The sequence below is a fragment of the Ambystoma mexicanum genome, chromosome 2q, assembly GCF_040938575.1.
Source record: "Ambystoma mexicanum isolate Mex_15411 chromosome 2q, UKY_AmexF1_1, whole genome shotgun sequence".
Lineage (NCBI taxonomy): Eukaryota > Metazoa > Chordata > Amphibia > Caudata > Ambystomatidae > Ambystoma > Ambystoma mexicanum.
Genome location: NC_090924.1, coordinates 1266110627 through 1266127330, shown reverse-complemented (window position 1 = coordinate 1266127330; position 16704 = coordinate 1266110627). Strand labels below are relative to the sequence as shown.

Here is a 16704-nt window from a genome sequence, read left to right as displayed (position 1 = left end):
GATTGACAGGGAAATGTCATGTCTGGGACTGCAGGTATTACAGCAGTCATCCTTGCAGAGCAACCCCATTCAGAAGGTAGGAGTATGTGGATTGACAGCAACAGAAAGTCTGGCCCTGCACAGCTTCAAGGGAGACCTGCTGCTTTAATCAATAACCAGAGAGTTCCATTGAACAGAGACCCTTTGATCCACAGCCAGGAAGATGGGTGGGAATTTAGCATTCCATGTTTTCACCCCTTTACCTTTTCTGTTGCACAGCACTCTGGTTATAACCTCATGCATAAAGGAGATTGTTGGTGGGGACCCAGGATTGGATCATTAAGGTAGGCTTAGCTTACACCCATCACTGTGGCCTGTTTGACTTTAAAGGAGGGTTGAGTGCCTCTTTTAGGCGATCTGAAGACTTTGCAAGGAGTAACAAGAAGAACTCTGCATTGGACCCTGGCTGATGGTACAGTCTGCCTTACATCTTCTGCAGGTGAAGGAAGGGCAGGATTTACAAGAGGGATGCAAGATCCCTCCCCTAAACATCTCTCCGGGAACAGAGGGAGATACTGAATCCAGAGTACCCTTCAGCAGCCCTAGAACCGGTACCCAGCCAGCACACAGCATGCCCCGCTATGCTCTGTAGTAAGCTTCCAGCACTGAGGCAATTCCTGAGCCACCACATAGGCCAGCCTGCAGCCCTACGTCCAGCCTTGCTCACCCAACTGCCTGCTGTCTGATAGCTGCAGCCGTCTCCAGTCTTGAACTCTGTCACAGAAGCTGCAAAGCTCCCCCCGATACCGACTAGACCCGGTCGAGCACCAAGAACTTTTACAGTACAAGGTACATTGTGGTTCTGTCCCACGGGTCCTTCTCCGAAGGTCCCTAGTGACATATTGCAACCCATTGCTCCCTTTCTGGTGAAACCAAGTATCCTAGAACTATTGTGATTAATTACTATATCGACTATCCTCCCGTCAGTATGGACAGTGCATCCCTTATCCTGCTTTGAAAAACTGTCCTCTGCATTCATTTACAGGGTGGATTGTATTTCACAGTGTGCTAGAACTGTCTGTTGTGATAATAATAAAGTAGATATTTGTATACAACCTTAACTGGACAATCCCTTTGATCATTGGGTAATAATTGTATTTTCACTGTGTTGTAACTAACCAACGATCCACGACCTTGCAGAGAGGAGTCTGCCGTTCCGTCCACGTTCCCAAAATTGGACAAGGAGGTCTTCTAGTTTAATTAGAATCCGATATTCATCCCTGGACCACTAGTGCCCTGGATGTTGATTTGTCACATGAATACAATGCGCATTTGGCCGCTACCCATTTATAATTCTATGTTGTTGAGTATGGCCACGACACAGGCATTTTCCCACACCTGTGATGTCCCATATAGACAAACATTTTAACGGTTGTAGGGTGGAGGCGTGTGGGCACATTTGTGTGCAGTAGAGGTTGTGGAAACGTAAACGGTTTCTCTATGAAAAAAATGTTTTTAAAAAGAACGCATTTTCCCCATGTTTCAGTTTTCTCAGAGGTGAGCACATTCAGTAAAAAAAAAAAAAGAAACATATATAATTATTCTCTCTTAGATAGAATGTGTCTCGTTTAAAGACATCTTGCCTGGAAATTGCATTGTTCTCGCCTGCTTTTGAAGTCAGAATACTATTAGTTATTGACTGCTTTCTGATTGGCTGAGAGGAGGTCAATATTCCTTTCCATGTGCACATAGGCTTTGTTATCACCCAATTTAATGGAGCTCAATGTATAGTCCAGGATGCAGGGCTGAGTAAGCCCTGCTGGTAGACAAACCTATCGCAACAAAGGTTTAAAGGAGAGCACTTCAGTCACTGGGTTAGCTTGATGGCATCATTTTAATTATTCTGCAGTTTCTCCATCCGAGGTCAGTTAAAAAATGAATTACGTTCTAAAAACTTGGCACCAAATTCACGCCAAGACAGGGGCCATTTTAAGGTTGGGGTTTTGGCTCCGGCACAGCCGATAACTTGCATTCTCAGTTCTTGCGCTGACGCCCTCAAAGGATCCGACCTTCGTAGAATCCACTTAATATCGATGACAGGCCCTTCCAGGCCTACCTAGAAGTCGCCACCCAGTTCCTTCTTTTGTGACATCATCAGTAGCATCGGTCTGGCTAGCTGTAAAATGACTGCGCTCGGCTAGATCAAAGGGCACCTGCGGTGACGTTATTATGATGGAACCCCCACCCCCATGCTCCATTTTTCACCCCTCCGATCACGCCTTTCACCATTGCTGGGACGTGTTAGACCAATTACGCGTCAGTCCCAGTCACCTTTTCCATTTACTCCACACGCTCCAGACCTCAAAGTTTCCTACAGCCCTTCTTGCATCTGGCACCAAAAACAAAAAGAATTGTTCTAAAAATAAGTGGTTTATTTGGTGTTAGGGGTCTGCCCATGGATTCACAAGTTCGGAAAATCTACCTAAGCGCATTTCCACTGCACCCGGCCCCGAGGTTTATAGCGTCACATTATTCGCTTCCTATTAGCAGAAATTGTAGGGGAGGGCGTTCTTCGGCAGTGGAAATAGCCTTGTGAAGCTAGCGCCTAGTCTTTGCACGTTGCGAACCTGCTATACGCAGCCTTCGAATCCAGGCAGACAGACAGATCCTGGGCAGTATTTTCCAGCAGTCCCATAGCCAGATGCGCAAAGCGGGCCCTAAACACGGGGCTTAGAAATGCGTGCAAAGGTGCCAGGACACACCCGGAAATGACCCCCAGAAACACGATCTTCTGCACATTGCTACACACAGGGTGCGACTGGGCCACATTGTCTCGGGCGCCAACGAAAACGTGGCTCACGCTTGGAAATGGCAATTAATTCCATTAACTTAAGACTGTTTGAGTAGTACCCAAGGGGGAGGTTTATGATCAAACTTGATGCAAATTGTGCATTTTAAAGAAAATGTATTCAGTAACACTGGTCAAAAGCACTAGCCGCATGGTGAAGTAACTTATCAAACTGAACCACGTGGGCCAAAAAAGTGGCCCACACCAGCATTTTGCGCGTTTGGTTTGGGCAATGCCCTATTGCGCTATGGGCCAGTCCAGGCCTGGGTAAATACCTACCTAAACCACCCGGCCTCCCCCTTCCCTGGCCCCTCTTCCATCGGTGGAGCAGAGGGAAAGTTTAAGAGAAACACGGGCACAATGCAGACTTTGATTTCGCCTGCTGTTGACATTGCTCGGTTGAGTAGTTGTATGAATCACAAAAGTAAACTATTTCATCCTTCGTTCGACTTCAGATCCACTTCCTGATGCGTTTGATGAATATTCCGGTTAAGTGGTGTTGCCTTTTATTTCCATGTACCGTTTCTACATCCGTCTTTCTACAATCGTTGCAAATCGAAGACGTTATTGGTCTTAAGCGTAGCCCGGCTAGCTGCTCCATTGCTCATCACGGCGAGAACGATTGGATTCACTTCTATTCAGGATTTGACGGCTCCGCACCGCCTTTTGGACTTATTAGTTGCCATTGTTTTGGACCAAAAAGGGAAGTAAACATTGGAAAAAATTCAATTTTATAATGAAAAATATTGGACACAATCTAAAGCATATTACCTGAAACAATCATATCAGGAAACATTGCCTTCTCTTGATGAACCATTGATATCATCAATGGGGAAACGCGTGTCGAGAATACAACTAAGGAGAATATAATATAGTGGAATCTATGTTACGAGAGCATTTAACACTCTACTCATTGGGATGTGTTTAATAAGATTATAAGAAAACAAATGTTTATTTCAAGCTTTGAGAGAGTGACAATCAATTTGGAAACTATTAGGTGTGATGGCAACACCGAAATAGACAATTCATTTTTTTCAAATAATAATAAACAAAGCCTTCGAGAGCATCATTCATATGAAATCAAGTTTTCTTTTTTTTTATGAATACGGACTAAAGCTTACACTGTTTACTGGATGATCATGTGACTCAGCAATGAATATTTCTTAAATTGGGTTGGCACATTTGAGTATTTTTTCTCATCTCTATATATTTCTGCATTTTGTTTGTGTAGCAGCCACACAATTCTTTGGGAAACACTCATGCGGACAACCACGTTTGCCTAAATGAGCATAGCATATTTTTTTTTCCATGAACATTTTTTTTCCCATTTGCCCAATCTAGTCTTGACTCGATTAAAACTAACAGGAGTTGGCGCCAAGGGAGAGCTTTGTTGGCTGCAACCGTTCGGTCTTAAACATATGCATGGCTTCTTGGCACTTTATTCCAATTGTGTAATCGGAATAGTGCACTGGGAGGGTGTTCTGAATGGATCAACATAATATCACTCACCATTGTTTCACTGCATCAATGCTTGTATTCTCCGGCTAATATGGGCACAGCACTGAATATCTGTTGCTAGGGTGCCACTTATGTGCGTGAAAAAAAAGCAGTCCCTTATTCTACTCTTGCCCCGGGTGCCGAATTTGTGAGTTTCTAAACTGTTTTATAACCCACTAACCAATAGCACAGAATCTCAGTGAACAGAGTACGCTATGCCAAGACAGGCGCAGTGTTCTAATGCAGCTAGGACCTACAGTAGCCAAATTCATCCTTGGTCGGCAGCATAGTCACGCGGGTAAAATCTGCAGCCGGATAGACGGGCTATGGCATATATTAGATATGCAAGAATCAAAAAAATATTCAGAACAGGTAGGCCTAGGGCAGCTTTTTGCCTCCTTTCGCTCTCCAGATGTGTTAGACTACAACTCCCATCAGTCCTAGCCAGCATGGTCAATGGTGAGGTATCATTGGAGCAATAGTCCACAGGTTGCAGACCCTTGGCCTAGGGGGGATGAAAGCACTGCCGACTGCACCATATGGGTCACAATTTGAAAATCACATAGAGATCTATTGAATGAAAGGCCTCCCGGCCAAACACTATGGATAGTATAGAGCAGGGGTCTGCAACCTTTGGCTCTCCAGATGTTTTGGGCAAAACTCTCATCATCCCTAACTAGCATAGTCAATAACCAGATATCATGGGAATAGCGGTCGCAAACATCTGGAAAGCCAAAGGTTGCAGATGCTGGGGGGTTAAGGGCAGCAGAAAGCCGTCCTCAATATCTATTTGATGGAAATGTGAGCAGGTGGAAGGACCACTGCCCCCCCCCCCCCCCCCCTTAGCCCTACACTTTCCTCTCAACAGGTTTCTGCATGCTGCATACTTACTTGTTCAGGAAAGCAATTTGCACACACTCCACTGCTTTCTGAGGCATTAGCAATGTAAATAAAAGCTAGAAAGAGCCTTTTGTTCAAAAACTCCAATTCCCGGCATGCCGGAGGATTACACAACATGTTGGACCCTCTCCTTGTACTTCTGTAAACTTTTTTGCAGTAATACTTTAAGACGTTTCTAAAGCCGCACCAAGCTTTCAGATATAGAACAAGGACCACAAAATAGTTTCCAAAATTATCCCAACACATTTCATTTTACTAGAAGACCAAAACAAACGGACGCCAGCACAAATAACTCGAACATGTGTTTCTACAATTCATGTGTTCGACATCAAATCGGGTCCGACAAAAATAATAAAGCGGGTCATTCTGGGATTAACCCCTTCAATCCCCTTAGACTACATATGTACGTCCCAATTCCAGGTGTGTGGGGGACTGAAAAGTGTGCTCTCCACTCCGTAGGCAGCTTCAGGAAACTGTCTGCTTACGCGCATGGAATTGGGGTCCTTTTAGTCCCGAAAGGCAAATTGTTAAACTAACTCACTAGATCACACCCCCAGACTCCACTCTTCAGGATTAATACTACTCACCCAACGCAGTGAGAAAAATAGCAAACTTTTTTGATAGGGAGACTGTTGGGGAGCGGGCATGATCGTCCCAGCCCCCCAAGAGGTTTTGCATAAGGTGAAGGCATAAGAGCACCTTGTAAGGGCTCACAGAGGTTGTAGGGTGCAGGGAGGATTGCCGATGTAGCTGAACTAGCGGTAGATATGTTTAGGTACAGATCACGGTGGTAGTGAAACACCATTTTATTAAAAAAGCAGCCATTTTGAAATTGAGGCCCAACGTTGCGCTGCAACAAGGACATTAGGATCAAGCCAAAAATATAGAAATGAGTGCATGCATGCAGGGCTGTGTTGTGTAGGGAAGGACAGACGCTCGCCCCAGACTCCCCAGCACTTTTGGATGAGGCGGAGGCCTGAGTCTAAGCAGCAGGGGTTTGGGGAGGGCACAGAGGGTAGGTGGTGTCGCTAGGGACCGCTATGCGGGGAGGGTTGTGTATTTTATACTCTGGTGTACATGGAGAACTAAACACCATCTTGGATAACAGCATCCATATTCAAATCGAGCCCTAGCGTTGTACTGTAGTTAGGACCGCAGGCCACAAGGCCACACATGGGGAATTAGGTGATTGCGTGCGAGAATAGGTCGTAGTATGGGCACCAGTGAGAAAGGCCAGAGCTGCAGAGATTCATAGACCTTCCATTGTCTCATGTTGTCAGTGTTCGTATCCTAGAAAGAATGTGCCCTGCAAGGCCACAGGGGGGTGGGGGAGTTGAGAGCTCTCTGTAAAAATCTATCACACGAGAAGGAGGGCAAAAGCCTCTGACCTTCCCAGTTTCAACTCCAAGTAATAGCATTGAAATGCCCCCATCTCAAGACCCCTACCATTCCAAAGTACCAGCCAGTCCCAGACCATCAACCATAAAACTATTAAACCCACGATCGATCACAAAAGATCAGAAAGCAGGGACCAGTTGCCTTCCCCATAAGGCATGGGACTTGTGCTACGAGGTATAAAACAACATAGCTAAAACAAGGGTGAGAAGCTTTGGGAGGGCGCCAACGTGTCTGGAATCGAGTTGTAGTTCGTTAGAAGCAATCGCTTAAAAGTCTCTTAGCCCATGTCTGCAGTACCAGGTGCACGTCAGGTCAGAGATAGAGAATGGTTTTAATTGCCCGTACCCCCAGAGCTTTACAATGCCTGGTGGATGTCTACACCCAATTTATGGCTTCCCATAAACTGACTATGTATTCACACAAATCAGCAGTTATTGCATGTAAGAGTTCGGGTGTTAGACATCTCAAGATGCGCACGATATGGAGTGGAGGCAAGCCTATCCCAAGGGTCAACAGCTTTGATTATCTGGGAATTTGTTTTACAGAGAATTGGCGGGGGTTTGGCCATGTCGATAAGCAATGTATGAGGATGAGACAGGCGCTTGGGGGTTTGTCCCGCTTTCAACATAACTGCGTGGGGCACCCAATCAAATTAATTCTTGAAGTATACAGGGCTCAAACAAAAACTGCCACGAATTATGGGGCAGCACTGTGGGGTATGGAAAGTATTCCAAAAATCGAAAATGTGGAGAACTCCTTTCTTAAAAAACTGCTTGGGCTACCATAGTCTGCTCCAAACTATGGGACATATTTAGAACTGGGATATCCACACATTGCCAATGAGTGGCTATTGGCTCAAGTCTCACATTGGCTGGCACTATGGGCTAACCAGAAAGCCACTCTTTCACATAACATCATAAGAGCCCTGGTGAGTAGCTCAGCTGTAAAGAAAATCCCCTGGTTTATGTACATCCAGAAATGCATTAGACAGTTAAATTGTGCTAATCTTGTCTGCCCCTCAATCTTCTTGACCTCCTGTGCGGTCAGGGCATACAAACAAATGTTTAATTCCATCTTGGTGGAAAATAGGGAGTCCGCTGCCTTGGGTATTCTTGCAAACAGAAGGCATTTTGTGTTAACATCTGCAGACGCTATTCAGCCGTACTTGCTCCACAGCGATAACCCTGCAGATCGCTGGGCCTTGACCCGAGCCCGGTTTGATTGCTTATGGCTAGGGGCACGAACAAAAAGCTGGACTCATAATGTGCAACCTACAGCTTGCACCTGCGGTCAGTGGCCAGTGGAGGACCTTCTACACTGTGTTGTTTTGCCCACGTTACACAGACCTAAGACGAAAAACACTTCTGCCACTACTTAGGTCCGCTGGCTTGTCTCAGGCTAGACCTGATTTACGTTATCTGCTTTCAGCCGCTAGGATGCCAGTGGCCTGGGGTATGGTGGACTACTTGAGAAGGGCCTGGTATCGGAGAACTAAATTCACTGTCCAAAATATGATCAAACCCTGAACATTTTATTGAATCGTTTGGACGCTTCATGTGGATTTTATCTTGATTTACACACATTTGAATCTTTTTTTATACATATGTATGGTTTGCAAGTTAATGCCGTGGACTTTAAAAAAAAAATGTTGAATTGGATTTTGTATTACTATGCAGTTCTATTTTGTGAATGGTTTATGGATAATTTGCTTCCGAATAAACTTAATATGATGAGAGAATGTTTTGTTGTTTATTTGCCTAACAAGCAATTGTAACTTTATGCCTGCTGACATGTGAGGAGGAGCCCACGCGGAAGAGGATGGACAGGTGGGGCTGGAACCAATGGCCTGGCATTCTATATGGAGCAGGTAGCCGATGTATAGGGTCGCACCAACTAGCAATTTGGATTTGCACCCTAAGTAAATTACATCACTGATGACGCTGTGCGTCTTTATAAAATGTTGCTCGTACTAATTTTGGCAGAACTGTGGGATGTATTGACCCGCTATGCTATGCTATGCTACGCGGCATCATTCTGCCAGTTATGGGGAAAGAAACAGCAACAATGGCGGCAAAACCCTTGTGCGCGCCAAAAACCTACAAAAACTGTGTGCTTCAGCACACAAAAAGAGGGATGCACAACCTGCCACCCATGGTGCATGTGCGGGGAAATAGAGCACAACCTGCAGAAAAGGTGCCAGTGGGCTCCATGACCAGAAAACAGAGTGCAGAGAGAAAAGCAGGACTTTGCAGGTGAATCCCAAAAATGTGCCTACAAATGATATGTGCTTTGTTGCTAAAAACTCATAAATGCCTACACCACAAAACTTTTCAACATTTAAAATCTTGCCTGGTGCTAAAAGTCATGGATCTAATGAAACATTGTGAACATACAAAGTCCTCATGTGAAGAGCAAAACATTCTTCAGACAAACTGGATGGTCTGAAAACTGACGGCCTCTATGCCACAATCTGGGTGCAGTACCTGGGGCGACCTGAATGACAGCTGTCAGAGAAGTTTCTGATGAAACTTTAAAAAAAGTGAGCTAAAACTCAAAAGCCTGCTGGATTAACAAACAGAAAAAGGATTGTTGCCAAAAAAGAACAGATCTTGGTTGCGTTTTTGATTCCACAGATTTTAAGGCCAAGAAAGAAATGTATTTGTATGTGATGCAACAAATGTGGGTTTTGCTGGATTAAAAAAAAGTTGATTAGCTTGGCTGAGCTGCAAGAAATTGAAAGGCAGGTTTTTCTACCAGATGGAGGGTCCTGCCTCTCAGCAGAAACTCACGGGGAGGTGTTAATTGCGGGGTTTGAACAGAATCCGGTCTACAGAGAGCAAAGGAACAATGACCATCCTCCAACCCAGGACATTGAAGGTGTGAAAGGCCGTAAAACTGCTGCAGCACAGGAAACTCCTGGCTGACAGAAGCAAATTCCAAAGGAGGAGGCCACCACATGCTTCAAGGAGTGACAAATACGGACCATTTGGTGTTACCAGGATATGTAATGGACATTTTTGAGAGGTGTATAACTTATGATCAAAAGGGGTGCAAAAACTGAAAATGGCAGATTAATTAAGCTAATTTTTAGCACTACCATTGAAAACTTAGTACAACCGTGTAGCTTATTCTGAACAGGAATGGCAATAAATGTGGGTTTATGGGGTCTGGACTTCTGCTAGAATTGTGAAACGTTATACACTCATTCCCATGTTAAACACGCACATTTGTGGAAACTTGCATAAAAATTGAAAAGTGTGTTCATAGCCAAAAGGGCAAAAGTCTGTAGAAAGGGGAGACAGTATCCCACAGCAATGGGGTTTTGAGGAAAAGCGGCTATGTAAAATATGCAATCTGTGTATGTGATTTTTATAGCGGTTGCACATGTGTAAATATTTTTTTGCCAAAATTAGACTGTGTTCCAGTGGCTAGGGGTGGATTCTCAGCATCATAAAATTATACCATAAATATGACACTCTGTTTCTCTCCTCCTATCAAGGCAGAGAGTAGACCCAATCACCTTTCACAGGGGCAAGCCTAGCTAAGCCGGCCCATACACCCCTTTGGGAGGTCATTTTTAAGGCATAAATAGAGACAGCTGAGAGCACATAGGGACTGACCGATCCAGCCACTTTCCTTATTCCAGCGAAGCACTCTGATCCAGCTTTCTACACCCAGCTTTAAATATTCTTCCAGATCCAGATGCCAAATCTCTTGCCAGCAATAGAGACTATTGATTTCCAGAAAGGCCACAAATCCTCAAATGTATTCTCCCCACTCAGTAAAGCGCTGTCTGGTGTGAGAAGGGCTTTTGAACCAGTATCCAGAAATTCTGTGGCTTGCCACCACTAGGCTTGCCTGAGGAACTCGCCATCCAGCGGATCCAAATACCCACAGACCAGGAGAGAAGATCCTGTACCAATCCGGCGACTAGCCTAGATGATCCAGTCCCATGCCTTAAGTGCTGTTTTTCTTAGACCAGGCCCAGTCCTGACGAGAGCCGACAGTCCCATTTAAAAACGTATCCAGCGAGTATAAATAGGAAGAACAGTGTCCCATAGCATATGTACTTTGCATAGTCTTATCCCTATCCAACCCATCCTATCTTTCATTCAGAACCAGTATTGTTAGGAGTATCTTTGCCTTGTCTTATCCCTATCCCCATCCCCATCCAACCCATCCTATCTTTCCCTCAGAACCAATATTGTTAGTACTATCTTTGCGCTGCCCCTTTTCTCATCTGAAGAAATCGGGTTTCCTAATCAGGTGGTCACCCTGATCCAGTGACTGTAATCCCTGTGTGGTATTCGCTTCTTCATAATGATCCCCTAGTGTAAGCAAACCCATTTGTCATTTTCAAAAGTGCATTTCTGTTTTTAATTCTCGCGCCTATTTTACAAAAACAACCTTTACTAAAACCTCCATAACTCCTTCAGTTTTTGTGATAGAAACGAAATTTCAACTCCTACTTGTTGCCAACATCCATAGCTATCCATAGAACCCACAAATCAGTGTGATTCTCCTGTTATCGCACACAGAAAAGTTTGCCGCAATTTTAAAAATCTGAAAGTTTTACACCTGTAAAATAGCTCTAAACAGCTTCCGACTTGGACCTTAAGATTTCCATTGTTTTCTGCTGACCAAATCATTGCTGTGTGCAACTATCCAAAGCGGCTCCCATAGGACTTTTATAACTATTCCAGTATTTTTTACCATATTTGTTTTTTTTGCCCAGTCCATTCTAAAGACAATCTTGAAAGCTAGTCTGACAGCTGAAATTCAATTTCGTTTTTCTCTTGTGTTTGCTGGGGGAAAGTGGGACTGATATTCTGATTTGTGGCATTCCTGAATTCCTGCTCTCTCCTCCTATCTCTTTACATTGCCTATTGGGGGTTGAGGGGTGTTGCAGGGGGATCTGCTAACCACAGTGCTATCTGATCTGAACCAACACAAAAGTATTAATTTCTGTGCTGAAATTGTTTTGCTCATTATCTATTCCTAGTGGATTAAAGATATTATTCAGTGTTCTGTCACCCCTTTGGTGATTGTTGTTCATCTATTAAAACATAAGATTACATTTTAAATATATAAATAAATATTTACCTTTGCAAACCAGCCTGATTCCTGGTTCAGTGTGACCAGGGGGGTTCCAGGAGAAGGGTGTGATAGGAGTGGTATATCGTTCAGAATATTGAACTTTTAGACAAAAATAAATAAGGATTTCAGTTGTGCACTACATGCTGAGCTTTGACTTGGGTGTGTGCCGGATTAAAATCACTTACAGAACGTTCGGTGGCAGCAGACCTCTTTGCTGGCGCATTTCTATTTTTGTAGGAATAAAACTTTGTTCTCCTTGCAAGAGGTGTAATCGGCTTTTTTCCCTAATGGGTTGTATTTTTTCTGGTGTGAGCGTTGAAGAGCTTCTCTACAGTTGTAACATAAGCAGTCACGTAGAAGGCCAACTCCTTGGCGATTCATAAACCTCTCACTGTTTCACACTAGTAGTACACGTATCCCAGAAGGAATGTGCCTCAAAATGTTATCCCACGGGAAGGAGGAAGAGGGCCTCCGACCTTCCCCAGTCCAAATTCTAAGTTATATTGGTCAGATACCCTTGCCCCAACACCTCAGAATTCCAGTATACTGGTCAACCCCAGACCACCGACCATAAAACTGTCAGTGTGTTAATCCAGCAGAGGTATCACAGCAGAAAGGAGAGGTTACCCCACCTGGAGTCTGTGCGATTTGTGTTGCGAGGTGCCAAGGAAGGAAAGTAACAAATTTAAGCCCAGGATGGGAAGAACTGGAAAACGTTGATGCATCTGGGATCGAGCAAGGGTTAAAGTTATCGTGACCTCGTAAGCAGCCTCTGCACCCATGTCTGCAGTCCCAGGTGCGCATTGGGCCACAGATCGGGCATGTGCGGATGTACTGTTGTATTAATACTGACCAATTAGAAGCTTCACACTTGATGACGTATGAAGAATTCCACATGGAAGACGAACAGATGAAGCTGGGATCAATGGCCTGGCATCCCCTATGGAGCAGGCTGCCTATGCATAGGGTCGCACCAACCAGCTACTTGGATTTGTAAACAATGTACATCAGTTGTGACTCTTTTCACGTTTAAAAATGATTGCTCATGCTGATTCTGTCCGAGCGCTCCGTGGCAGCAAAGTTCTTTGCCATCGCATACTTGTTTTTTATGAGAATAAACCTTGTTCTACTTGCAAGAGGTGTGCTGGGCCTTTTTTCCCTAGTGGATTGTATTTTTTCTGGTGTGAGTGTTGAGGGACTTCTCCACATTTTTTGGTGACCCCGACGTGATCCCAGATTTCCACAAAGACGGAGGCTTCCAGGCCACACATCTGGAGAGTCCCTGTCTACCTGCTGTGAACAGTCCCAAGCATAGTGGTGTACAGGAGCAGTTTTCACAGAATTCCTGTCTGATCTTTGGAGCGGGGCACAGCTCCCAAGATGGTGCAGGCCATTATTGGGACCCAGTGATGGAGGAGCTCAGGTGAACATGCAGATGGGGCACCTTTTAATAATATCAGAGCGCAGATGTAAGTACATGATGGTTTGGGACGCACTGTGGCGGGCGTACCCTGGCACGCCGGTCTTGCAGTCCCTAATGCAATAAACAATGGGGGATGATGAAGACCCCACACAGTACATTTTGAAGGTACAGGAGATGTGGAGAGCGGCAACACGGCACCAGTGGGAACTCTCAGTTCTGCTTTTCTATTTTGTTATCAAAAGAGGAATACATAAAATAAATAAAAATAAATAAATAAAAAAAAAAAGAGGAATACCCATGGAAGTACAGAAAGCTCTTGATAAGATCGTAGGCATAGAAGCAAAAGGATGGGACGAAATTCAGACTAATTATACATCACTTTAAACTAATAAAAGCGAGAAAGGAAACAGCACAAAAGCTGCAGGCTGAGAAAGCGAAACTGGTACACATTTGTTTTAGCAAACATAGCAGTTGAAGGGGCGGTAATAGCCAGAACACAAACGGGTAACAAAGTGCCGGCAGCGGCGCGAACAGACGCAAGAATAGCGGCATTCTAGCTAGGCAGAGGACAATGGCAATGGAGCGCTGGACCTCAGCTGCAGCATTTAAAGTGGAATGAAGGAGGTCAGCAAAGTGTAAGAGGGGGGGTTTCAAGGAGGTAGTGGGGGCAGGGGTGGATTTGGAGGGGTGGGGCTGAGAGGGGGAGCAGGAATAGTTCAGGATTGAAGCAGAGGAAGGAATAAGAGACATCTCGGCACTCCAAAATCAAGGGATTACTGGGTCCACCAACTCCCCATGCAAAACAGCCATATACCCGATAAAGAAGGCAAAAGGGGCAAGTTGGAGAATGATCCAGGATCTCTGCCGCTTGAATGACATTGTACAGGCAGAATTTCCTGCAGTTCCTAACCCCGTGACCATATTGTGCAGTATCTCAAAACTAGCAGTGCATTTCACTGTAGTGGATTTGAAGAATGCCTTCTTCTCCATACCTCTACACCCAGACTCTTAATATCACACTGCGTTTATGCATGGTGGAATGCGGTTTGAGCACACAATTACCACAACGATACTGCAAATCCCTGAGTATTTTTAATAGAATGTGTGAGAAACCTAACTGTATTCTCCCACCTACTCCCCCAGGATCTTCCATTCTATCGCTTTTGGATGCCTGGGGGTGGACAAGCGAGGGATGATCACCTGAGTGGAGGGTCACAGGGGGATTGTGAGGAGAGGACCCAAGGGCAAGACATGGCATTCCCCCGTTTCCAATTATACACCAACCCACTCTCCCGCAGCCTTAATGGGGTATTTTCAAACACACCCTGTATCCCCCATCCCATTTCCAATAAGTACTGGGACGACGAAGAGGCGATTGGGAGCAATAAGGATTACCCATAGAAACAACATATGAATAAAAAGTGAGGTCTACCATGCAACACCTTTGAATTATTCCACTAATAGAGTCAGGCAAGGTCAGGCACTTTATTCTGACTAATCACCTCTGACTCCACTGGACTCTACACCAGTATAGAAAGGTGTGGTTCTGCCTAAGAGTATGAGAGAGCTAGAGTTGCTGACGGGACCAGGAGGGCCAGGGAGCTGCACTATGAGAAGTCTGGAGAGTCTGGAAGAGAGAGGCGGGCCGAGATGCTGTGTTTGAGGGGTGGCGTGTCTCCAGAGAGCCGTAGTGAGGCAGACTGCAACCTGCTGGCCGAGTCCAGAGAAATGCATGTTCCCTTAGGACGAGTGCCAGTCCCAGTCTTCTCCCAGGTAACCAGGGAAAGGCAGACAGTTCCTGACCCTGGGGGTTGTTTTAGCTGGTAGGATCACCTGAGAGGAGAAGGGCCCCAGGGGAACAGGAGGACTGTTGGGTGTAGGGTCTTTGTGAGGCCTCTGCAGGATTCATCACAGATGCTTGACCAGAGCTGGGGCTCTTCTTCTGAGCTCCACCCACATCACTCAGACCACTACCCTCCCCATCGGTTCAAGGGGTTGGGAGATGGGGTGTGGGTGGGTGGGTGTAGAGCTTTCATCCATTTACTCATTGGCAGAGGATATCAAGTCTCGCTATGCAACCCTCAGACAAGGCCGGCCACCACTAAAGCAGCAGATGATTTGCCTCTGAACCCCCAAAACCTGCCTTCATCTGATATCCACCACAGGCCTAGACTATACGTGCCACCTTCTCCACTTTATAACACCAGCCACGGCATCTCTCTCTCTCTTCCCCCACCCCTCCCCGCCCCCTCTCGAGGCAGGTCCCCTTATCCAACCTCCACTACATCATCTCAACAGTAAAATCAAAGTCTGGTTTAGTGGGTCCGGAACATGGTGCCAAGGTAGATACACAGCGATAGCTCACTTGCCATCATTTAAACATTCACAAAATAAAATCTCTTAGAAACACACACACAACCTATAAAGAGGTGACGTCTACACAATGTGGAGAATGGCAACGGGAAGGTATAACTGCAGTCCAGGTAAAGCATTGCTCCAATACACGAGCCTGCATGCACTCTACGTGTCCAGATGTGGTGGACTTGGACTACGATCCCAATGACCCCGCACTATGGCGAGCCAAATGTTGCAGATGCCTGAGGCCGAATACAAACCAAGTCCATTACCCTACAAACTAAACTTGAATTACTGCAGAACTTCACGAGAGTCGCTTTAATGATGGTGGCATCGATGTGCACTAGCAAATTTTTAAAGCAAGCTCTGTGGGGCAGCACAAGTCAAGGGCTGTAGTTAGCTGGGTAACTGGAGTACACGGAAAGGGGGGCATGGAATGGGAGCAGAAGGGCAAATAAAACAACAACAACAAAAAAGAGCGAGCAGAGGGGCAAGGGTGCTGAAAATATAGCCCTGCTCGGGAAATTACTTGCCAATGCCCTCCCCATTCGTTGGGCTATAAAACGGCTATTATTGAAGGTTTTAGATAGAAAAGTGGGAACAATCGAGCACAAGGCGCTATACTATGAAGTGTGATTACAAGGATGGGGAAAGGTCTCCAATCACAAACCTTCTAGTGAAACCAATGCAGACCACAGGGTGACCGACTTGCGCGATCAGAAGAAAGTGCCTTCGAATGATGGGCCAAATGCGGCCGAAATAGGGGCTGGTTTAGCAGTGCACCGCCTGAGAGCGTCTGGGAAAGGGCTGGGAGGGTGGGGGGGGGGGTGCAAGAGCGGATTTTAGCACTCCAGGGAATAAACGAACCTTTTGAATAAAAGGTATACAAGTCATCCATCTCGGTACCTAGTGAGGGCAATGTGAGCCAAGACTGTAAGGTAAAGCCGGCCACCCTGGAATCGCCACCACAAGACACCAGTGTTGGGCAATATTGTAAGTGCACGAAAGTTTCTGTTTCGCAATAACCCACGCATGGATTGGCAAAGGGCAAAGGTGGCCGATTGATCACCACTCGGCCATGGATATAATTAGTGTCAAACTGGCCATCACTGATGCACGTTATTCTGACGTGCACCAGTTATTACTCCATGTGGCCTAGTTCAATGTCACGCATTCCATCGTTGCTGCAGAGTTCAACCCTCGCAGT

The 16704-nt window shown here is 45.5% G+C and overlaps 1 protein-coding gene across 3 annotated transcripts in view; it reads right to left on the bottom strand.

Annotated features, from left to right (window-relative positions):
- SHROOM4 (shroom family member 4) overlaps positions 1-16704 on the bottom strand; it is a 678783-nt gene that overhangs the window by 469179 nt on the left and 192900 nt on the right. The window lies entirely within an intron of this gene.